Source organism: Micropterus dolomieu, linkage group LG02, assembly GCF_021292245.1.
Source record: "Micropterus dolomieu isolate WLL.071019.BEF.003 ecotype Adirondacks linkage group LG02, ASM2129224v1, whole genome shotgun sequence".
In the NCBI taxonomy this organism is placed as follows: Eukaryota; Metazoa; Chordata; class Actinopteri; order Centrarchiformes; family Centrarchidae; genus Micropterus; species Micropterus dolomieu.
In genome coordinates this window covers 385,124-395,796 of record NC_060151.1, presented here as the reverse complement: position 1 = coordinate 395,796, position 10,673 = coordinate 385,124, and the positions used below count along the sequence as shown (strand labels likewise).

The 10,673-nt window shown below is 39.3% G+C and overlaps 1 protein-coding gene across 1 annotated transcript in view; it reads right to left on the bottom strand.

The window, feature by feature from the left end:
- smg1 (SMG1 nonsense mediated mRNA decay associated PI3K related kinase) overlaps positions 1-10,673 on the bottom strand; it is a 179,823-nt gene that overhangs the window by 39,174 nt on the left and 129,976 nt on the right. The window lies entirely within an intron of this gene.

Here is a 10,673-nt window from a genome sequence, read left to right as displayed (position 1 = left end):
AGGGCAAGAAAAAAACACACCTTCTGTACATCTGGTTGCCGGACATGCTGGTAGACTTCTTCTTCAGGTAAGACACACTGCTTGTAGGACTGGAGCTTTCTTCAAACAACATACAGAGCGCCTGCTGAATAAAAAAAAGCTAATGATGAGTGTGTACAGGTGTGCTTTATACTCCTCCGGTTATTCCGTCACACCTTACCGTTCTAGCAACAAGCCAATAGGATTGGAGTGATTTCATTCACGTTCAGACCTGCTTCGCCTAGAGGCGTTCCCATAGTGTCGTAACCGACGCAGTTCGAGTTCCCTCGAAGGGGAACCAACAGTTCCCACCAAGAGCAAGCACTAGGCAACAGAGGCAAGGAAAAACTTCCTTTTAAGAGGCAGAAACCTCGAGCAGAACCATGGCTCAGGGTGGGCGGCCATCTGCCTCGACCGGTTGGGGGTGAGAGAGAGAGAGGGCTGCACTTTATTCTTTATTTCCCTAAATGCAGTTTTCAACTTTATGACAATATAATGAGTAGCACTAATAATTTTAAACTATATAATTGATTTTTGTACATTAAGGAATCACTCTGAAAAAGACTGACTGGCATATAATACTGACTCACAAGGAAAATGTGACTTCAACATCAAAAATCAAAGCTACACAGCTTTGGCAATATTGTTGTTATACATTCATGCCAATAAAGCTAATTTGAATTCATTCAAAAACAAATCTAGTGATTGGTTTCAAGTCAAGCTTCAGCATGAAATACGTCCTTTTAATTTAGTATCAGTGTTACATATCAGAATCAGCTTAGTTGGCCAAGTATGTTTACATAAACGAGAAATTTAACTGTTTTCTGGTTCTCAGTGTACTTTCACACAATTACAAGAACAATGTTCAGGAAGACAGACATTTAGACAACAAGCTAAACAAAAATCAGCAAATGGAAACATAACATAAAACAAGTGCATGAAAAAAATTTATATATATATAAACATAAATGGTTTATGTTGGTTATGGTTTTTCATGTTATAACATGAAAGGTTTGTCGTTATAACAAGAAATAAAAAGAAACTTTTCTTGTTATAACAATATACTATTTATCACGTTATAATGTGAAACTTTTCACGTTATAACATGATAAGTTTATTGTTATGACGACGACACATAGCCCGACTGCTGCTTCATCACTATTTTTATATAGCCTACACAACATTTTAAAGCCAAATTTACACTAAAATATAGACAAGCAGCTGCAAACTATGGAGAAGCTATCTAACATCTTTAGAACAGTCTAGGTGTGCTACAAAAGCCAGATGACACCTTGGTTAGACTTTCGTTGATTGACAACACAATGCTGCAGAAGCATATGAATTCTCATGGATTCATTCATGACTTAGTGCATTAAAGAGCATGAGATCATTCAGATAATGATTCATGAATTATCAGGAATGTACAAGAATGAATAGCATCTCATGCATGACTTAATGCTAGCTCATAATGTTAATGCAACAACTAGGTATTTCAATCAGCATGATTTCTGAGTTCTTAATGATTTTAATGAATCTTAATTAAGTCTGCAGTTAAAGGGACAGACTGTAGAACTGACTAGTCACAGCAGTGCACATGTATACTGTTGAACACATGACATGCATTTACAAAAAACAAAACATACTTCCACTGTCCCACAACATGCAAAATAACCCTTAGCCATGGCTCTTGGACGCTACAAGCTTTTAACACCATTAATAATGTAAGCAGTAGTTATCTTACTTTTCACAACACATTGTTGATATAATGTCCACTCACCCCCTTTGTCCAGGGAGCATATGTCTGCATGTACAATATTGACTCAAAATAGGAAGTGTTACATTGATCTGTGTTTTCACTGGTATTTTTCTTCTACAGGAACAACTGCAGCAAGTTGCACATTTGTGGAATACGCACATTATCCGCGGCAGCAGAAATGCAGTAGCTCCAAGGGGCCCAATTCTCATGTATACCATCCCTCGTCTATTTGGAGGACAAGATCACCTGAAAGAGGTCTCTCAGGAAGCAGTGGAGGCTTGTAAACCCGAGTGCCAGCAGAGAGGACCTTATCCTCGCGATGAAACAGTTTTCAGCTTGTGTTGCCTTATAATGGCAGAGAACTTCTTACTCTCACCCACCACGGCAGATGAAGCCACAGAGCTATATCTCTTCTTGAGAGCATACATTCAGAAATACTTATAAATTACACCAGGAATTCTGACCAGTGGATTAAGGCAGGGCTACATTATGTCAACTGATCCCGTGGTTACTTTTGAACATTTTTGTGAGGTAAATATCCAAAACAAATAATCACAATGTTTCAGTGCAGAGTAAAAATAATGTGTGGTTTCAACAAAATATTTAACCTACCCTGTACATTTGGCCATTAAAACTACTGAAATGGGTTAAGGTCCCTGAGGTCAACAACTGAATTCAGTCCCACATGGCAGTTCATGTGGTGTCATCAGGGGAAGAGGTCCTTGCCTGCTGAAAAAATCTGAGACTGTTTTGGACCCACAAACAAATGAAACAAAGATAAAACATAGACTAGTGTTTGTTAATGGTCTAAGAAGAGGATGTCCAAGTGCCTGATGCTGGCCTTAAATTTGACATATAATAGGCTTACATTTTGGAAGACCTCCCCTTAATGTACTTTAAGATACGGTAAAATCATTAATCATTTGTGATTCTGGAGTGTCAAAAACATTTTTTGTTTTGATGTGATGGCCCCAGACTGAATGGTTGATATGGAGTGGTTAGCCTGCAATGAGAGGAGCTTCTGAATAGGAGGGCTGCAACTAAGGATTATTTTCAATATCGATAAATATGTCAATCATTACCTCAAATAATCGATTAGTTGTTTGGTCCATAAAAATGTCAGAAAATATTGATAGCCCAAAGAGATGTTTTCAAATGGCTTATTTTGTCTTCAACCCAAATATAGTCAGCTTACTGTCATAGAGGAGTAAAGAAACCGAAAATATTCACATTTCATAAACAGAAATCAGTGAATTAAAAACGTCATGTGTCATCAAAAAATTATAAATCAATTATCAAAATAGTTGCCAATTAATTTAACATTTGACAACTTATGACTTCGATATAATAAGTTAATGGAAGAGGGATGAAGTGTTTGCCAAGATATTTCTAAATAGAAATAGAAAATGCTGTAATATTCTTTGTGGGCTTCATCAATGGTGACAAATTATTCAAAGTATATATTTTATGAACGTTTAGAGTCTTTAATATTTTAATACACTTAGTAGAAGTACCATTCCTTGACCTTCAGTAAATATATATGGCGATAAAGGTGTTTGATCAAATAACAGTGTGTTTGTTCAGTTATGTTTACCAATACCAGGATTTGCACTTTCTGCTTCAGGAGAAGGGGCACCAAACACTCTCAACTTAAGGGCTTTTCCTTGTATTTCTCAAGGGTTTGTATACCTTTATTTTTGTTATCAACAGTGAAAAATGTCTCACACTGTTGATACAACATTTGCCAAATCTCTGTGCTTTCAATGTGAATTCAATTTGAATTTTTTAGTTTTGATTTGGGATGACAAGATTCAAACTACCAACAGCTCCACTTATTAACAGATTTTTGTGAACTGCTAAAATATAAATAAATCACAAATGTCAATAATATGTAAGAATAAATAAACAATTTCAGAGATCAAGTAACTTCTTTTTTAATTATTTCATTTATAGAGAACAAAAGCAAGAGGTATTGATTCTTGATATGCTTTAATGGCTCAAGCTCCACCCCCTATGGATATACATAATAATAAAACATAGGAGGAAACAAACATCTGCCAGAAAATGACCTAAAGTGAATATTCAGGTTGAAAGGTGCAACTGTGCATTTACTTTTGTATTTATGTAGTAACAACATGCAGAGCAGCACAGCAACGTCACAAAGTGATGTGTCTACCCAAAAACTCAAGTCTAAAACCATAGGTTTCTGTTAAGGTCAGTGCAATTACTCTTACTAAAACTTGTTAAAAACAAGTACAAAAAATACAGCAGTACAAATACAAATCATCGGCCCTCACCAACCCACACACTCATTCTCTCTCTCTCTCTCTCTCTCTCTCACACACACACACACACACATACAGATCTTGTACTCACTGCTTTCTGTGGGAACTCATCAACAGGTAACAGTAACAGCTTTTAAAAAAAACTATAGACTGCTGTTTAGGTCAGTACAATTGGTGTAGCTAAACTTGACAAAAGCAAGTTAAGAAAACAAAAAGCAATAGCAGTACATAATCAACCCCATCACTCACTCCCTCGACTCACCGGCACGTACGCACACACACACAGCTTTAAAAAGGAACATACCTGTATAGAACAAACGATAATAAAAAGCTGTGTGTATTTCTACATTTCTAAACATTACGTGCACTTTATTGTTTCCAATGTACTTAGCAAATATTACTCTGACAGTTAAAACTTAGAAATGAGGTCTAACAGTACCCTCAAACGATACTGCAAACGCAGCATTGTTGATTACATATTTTACTATTGTTCAAAACATCTCAACTTCTTATTTTAAAAAGCTCTCTGTCTTTTCCATTGAAACATTCAGTATTGGAATCCTTTAGTTCCTTGATGGCATACATGTATCTTCACTCCAAATGCAACTCCTTTTCTTTTTCATGTTACTATGCTTTACCTTGTGTATGTGCTGAATGGATCTAACCATTCACATATAATGGATTCATCAGCCCTCTTCATTAATAGGCTTGGCCCTGAAAAAATGAAATTGACCTAAGCTATGCGGAACTTTTAGCGACCAGTATACTGTCCATTTCAGTGCGTAGTTCTGGGTAGGAAGTGTATGTCCATGGCAGTTCCAGAGCTGGCCCACAAGTGTGTGCTACTGGTCGCTGTGCCAGTCCATCTACTGGTGTGAACAGGACCTCAATCTTGTTGACACAGATAATATCTGACCCTGTGACAAACCTTAACATCCTTCTCAGTCCTGCATCATCCAGTCCTCTGATGTACTGTTGCAGAAAACGAAAGCTCTGGTTCTCTGCTTGCGTTGCAGGAGATGCATCCAGCAACTTCAAAAGCTTCCTTGTTGTTGGCTTTTTATCTTCATACATTTGCAGGACATGCTGTGGGCTCACAAATGCTTCTTTTAGGAAGTGGCTAGCAATTAATGACATTTTTTCTGCTGCATATCTTGGTTTTTGGATCAACTGCTTATGTGCCACTTTTAGAAGGATGCCTTTCAAATTGTCTCGAGTTGGAAGTACTGTTACATCCAAGCGGTCCAAAAGATCAAATAGTTCATCCCTGTCCTCATCTAAAAGATCTTCTTTTAAGGCAGTGGTAATCAGATCCCTATCTGACTGACTTATGTACAGAAGAAGACTTTCAAACAGCATATCATCTGAGACTTCTTTCTCACCAAAAATAAGTGCCACTGTGAAAACAGGGGCAAGCCAACACGGAAAGTATCCATGATATTGAAATCCCTTTAGTAGAATTCGGCCAATGGATTTCCACTCTTCTTCCTGCCATTTAGGAGACAGTGATGGAACCCTTAGGTCCTCCCCTTCAGCTGTGTGGTCCATAAACTCAGTCCAAAATGTAGCATACACATCCCTTGAGACACCATCTGCGTCAGCTCCTTTTTCATCTATGTAGGTGTATTTTAGGGGGTGTTTGAGGAGTGCTGGATCCTTGAACTGGTTAATCATCTCCTCCAGAAGATTGACCCTGTGAAGCTTTATTGTGACACACACAACATCATATGAAGCTGAAGAAGTCCTTGACTCGTCACCAACAGATGTTGTGTCTGGAGTAATGGGTGCTGTGCTTGTTGGGGGAAGCGTGATGACCAGCTCATCTCCTTCAAACTGTAGGCTGGGTTGATATATCAAAGTGTCCTCCATCTGACTAGCCATGGGTTCTCCAAGGAAGGGGCCAAACATCACCTCAGATGTGTCTGATAATGCATCTGCATCAACATCCTTTAAATTTTGTGACAATATCACAACAGTTTGAGTAAATTGTTCATCTTCTTCATGTGTGTCTCTCAATTGTTCATCATTGTTTAAATCAGATGTATCACCATCCTCATCTGTCAGGGTCTTGGTGCACAGGTAAAATCTTAACACTTCCATTCTAAGTACCGGGTACAGTTCCCCAACTGTGATAACACAAACACAGCTTCCTCCTGATAGTCTAATATGTCATGACTGAATGTCTCAAATCTTCCAAATTTACTTTTCCCGTTTGGGAAGAAAAGGTCTTTAGCGCACTGTAATATGTCAGCTTTTTTTGATTCTTTGGGTACATCAAGGGTCCTTGTTCCCCCTCCTCTGCGTTTTCTTACTTGTTTACCTTCATGAATCCACCCCAACTCAACTTTTCTGGTCTTCTTTTCAGCCCATTTGTTGTTTGTTGCATGAGTTCTTTTCCGCTTTGGAGCAACAAAAGTCTCCTCTTGGTCAGTGTTCTTATCATCATTTCCATCAATGCCCATCTTTTTCTTTAGTTTTTCAAGCAGGGAATGTTTTCTGAATTCTTTTGTACTTGTACCTTTATTTTCCAAACAGAACCGTCTTGCTGCCATTCGATCTCCATATGCTGGAATGTAGCCAGCAAGAGCATCATCATCCATTATGTCAATGACTGTGGCATCAATCTGTCAAGATAGACATAATTATTATAACTCAAGGACAAGACTGGAAACACCTGGATCATCCTCCAACCACACCCACATGCATGCACTCACACACACAAGAGGAGAAACAGAGGTGCACTTTGTAACTCTGTTTAAAAAGTGCAAATTGTTTCATTAATTGCACTTGCACAAACATGTCACTGTACAATAAGAACCTAGCTGCAGTCATCTATAACATTTACAGCCCAAATTGTTTTATATCTATATTTGACATCATAATGATTCATTTAAAATACTCACATCATTTATTATTAATATATTGCTGACACATGAAAACTGTATTGTTTACACATGATGTGTGCATAAAAAATATTGTTTACCCAAGACGCATGTGTAACGTTGGCTACATTGTGCTGATGCTGGCTACTAAAGTGTGCTGGTGGACACCGTTTAAAAATTCATGGGCATGGATTGTGAATGCGCACAGATTTGGAAGCCGGTGTTGTGCCGAGTTTTGACTGCCTGCCGAGAATTGCATGCACCTCCAAATAATGCTTTTAAACGCTGTAATATTCTTTGTGGGCTTCATCAATGGTGACAAATTATTCAAAGTATATATTTTATGAACGTTTAGAGTCTTTAATATTTTAATACACTTAGTAGAAGTACCATTCCTTGACCTTCAGTAAATATATATGGCGATAAACGTGTTTGATCAATAAGCAGACAAAGCAAAGTGTCTGAGAAGGACCTAAAGAGGTGGATGCATAATTCGGCAGATCAAATTTTGTAGGCTACCTGCCGAGATTTGCATCCACCTCGTTTCTCAGCATAAATGACCGTTAGCACCCGCGAGGTGCATGCAATTCTCGGCAGGCAGGCAGAATTCAGCACAACACCAGCAGGTTTTTACACATGGCTCCTTTTTCTCAACTGACCCCATAGGGACTCAGTACTAACATTAAGCCCAACCGCGGAGGGTAACGTAACTAAACGTAACGTTACCACTACGGTGGGGGGGGGCACACTGTAATGCCACTGCCTACTGCCTACTTTCACTCTGGCCACGCAGTAAATCTCAACACTACGCAGCCGATGAATAGCTATATTGGGTAACGTTAACGTTAACATGGGGGACTGTGTTACCCAGGGCTGGCTGGCTAGCTTGAAGTTAGCTAACATGCTATGCATAATATATTGGTAGGTCCAAGGAAGAAAGGCAAGGAAATACAGGTCTTACATTTAATTAGCTACGTAAAAAAATACACTCAAATGTTACTTACATGTTCTTGTTCCATGTGTGAGAGGCACTCTTCTGATAAACCGCGATTTCGTAGAAATTTCAACAGTGGGGTATCCGTGTTGCGGGCCATTGTCATGCCAGTTCATCATGGAAAATCCACCTCCACCCACATTATAATGAACAGTTTAAAGATAAATATATATTGATATAACAAGGAACTGTTCTTGTAATAACGTGATAAGTTTTTATGTTGTAATAACGTAAATAACACTTCCATAAGATGTGGCTTTTTTGAATTGGTTGGCAGTTATCTATATATTTATGAAATGTAAGGTTTGGTTTTGGGATTATATCAAAAAAATTTTTTTGTAATATTTTGCACGCTATTGGCATCTGCCCAGGGACTGCAGATGGAAATGAGCTTTTAGCTAAATCTGGTACAGTACATATATTGTGCATTGTCCCTGTTAAATAAATAAATAAATAAATATTGGCAATAGAAGAAAGCTATTAATGAATGAATTTTCCAAAATCGTTCAGCCCTACAGGCGAGGGGAAGACCTGTGTTAACATCTGTGAGGGGTTTCAATGCTGGATAAATCTACGAGATTTGAAAGGAAGGAAAAGTGATGCTGAGGTTGCTCTGTTTCTGCTTGACAGGTGAGTAAAGTTAGCTTTGCTGTTCCACATAAACGACAGCTTCAGTATTACTGTCTTGTGTGTCTGTTGTCATGTTTGTGATGGTCCCGGCTGATTAGCTATGTTAGCTTTGCCGCAGTGGTCAGTGTGTGTGTGGAAGAGGAGAAATAGACGAAGCGCGTGTGTCTGAACGGAGCCCCGGTGAATAGAGAGAAACGGGTCAGCTCCTTGTTCAGCAGTAAATGTACAGTACAAGTTACAGTGGCTGGTGAATAAAGACTGCAGCTTCACAGGACTAAAGAGGAGCTCCCGTGTGTTGCTGCTAACTGTTGAATAAAGTGAAGGAGGTTAGCCCCAAAGTTAGCGCTGACTTCTCTGTGCTTCCCAACACTTATCAGTCACTGTATTTTTGTAAAAACTATTTCAAATAACTCGCTACTTTTTTACTCTGTTGTGTTTTGGATGCTGCGTTTGTATGCTTAAATGTCATTTGTTTGATGATGTTTGTTCACTAATTGTAACTATTGAAGTTCCTCTCGGTAATCCTACCGATAAATAAACTAGACACTTTGTCTTAGATTTAGGCTTAGAAAAGTATTTTGCTGCAGTGCATGTTTAAATATTGACAGGCTTGTTGTCACACCTTCTACAGTACTGCTAAAACATGCCCTCTTATCGAGGCTAACATGCTCTCGGACAGCAGACACTGTGGATTCTGCTGTATTTCAGCAGATTGGTTACCATGGCAATGCGCGTACCACCTAGTTGGATTCATAATAATACAAATAATACCCATTGCAGGTCATTCTTTATTTCAGCACTTACCCACAGGATGGTTTGGATGTGTGCACATTCTTCTGTGTTTAAACTAGATGTAATTCAGAGCAGCAAACAAGGCACTCTTAAAAAAATTTAGGCTCTAAGTGTGAGGTAGAAAGTGAAAATACTCCTGCAGACAGAAACACACTGCATAATGACTTTTCAACATTTCATGTGAAACATGAAACATGTTAGGGAGTATTTTAACTTTTCAACTGATACTATATTGATATTGTCCCTTAGCAAGAGTTCAGCTTACATGTTTGATGTTTTACTATTGTAATCGGTGGCGGGTTTGGGGGGGAGCCCCTGTAACACAGGCCCCCCTCTGAACAAGAAGTCTACAACAGCCCTATTGAATTGGCGGCCCACGGACCACATCCGGCACAGCACGTAATCTAATATATATGACAACAAAAGTAAACTACATGTATAGTGTATGAAAGTAGCTAAAGAGTGAGCCATTTTCTTTCCTTCTCATCTTTGTTGACTTTCACATGCGCTGTACCGATCACCGCCAATCAAGGCTCAACCTAAGTGTCCGACCTGCAGCCTTTTTCGCTCCTGGGTATCTGCAGAGCGCCTCCACTCCACACGCACACGCAAGTGCACACACGGATCGATGTCATTGATGATGCTATGTTGTGAATCTTGTGAGTTTTCGGATAACAGAACAAAGTTCAATGCTTCACCATGACACAGGAAGTTGTTGTAACTTCGCTGTACATGCTCATATCTCTACCAAATTTAATTTAATAATTAAATAAGGGTCACGCCCTGAACACATCTACAAGTCAAAATTCACTCCACCTCCTAGCGCCACCTGCTGGAATCAGGAAGTGTGCCTTCAAAGATGCAGGCCCTGCGCACTGTGACGGCCCCTGTGTGATCCGGTGAGGCCACTCTGTGGGAGTGATACCTCAACACTGCTAACCATCTTGATTTTGTTGAGGTGATTGCTGATTGAGTGCACCTTGGACCTGTGAGCCAGGGGAGATAAAGCTCCACTTGGGCAAACTACAGGTGCTGGTCATATGGTCTGGTCAGACTTCTGACTTGACAGCTGTCCAAAAGACGACCATTGACACCTTGCACAAGGAGAGCAAGACACAAAAGGTCATTGCTAAAGAGGCTGGCTGTTCACAGAGCTCTGTGTCCAAACATTAATAGAGAGGCGAAGGGAAGGAAAAGATGTGGTAGAAAAAAGTGTACAAGCAATAGGGATAACCACACCCTGGAGAGGATTGTGAAACAAAACCCATTCAAAAATGTGGGGGAGATTCACAAAGAGTGGACTGCAGCTGGAGTCA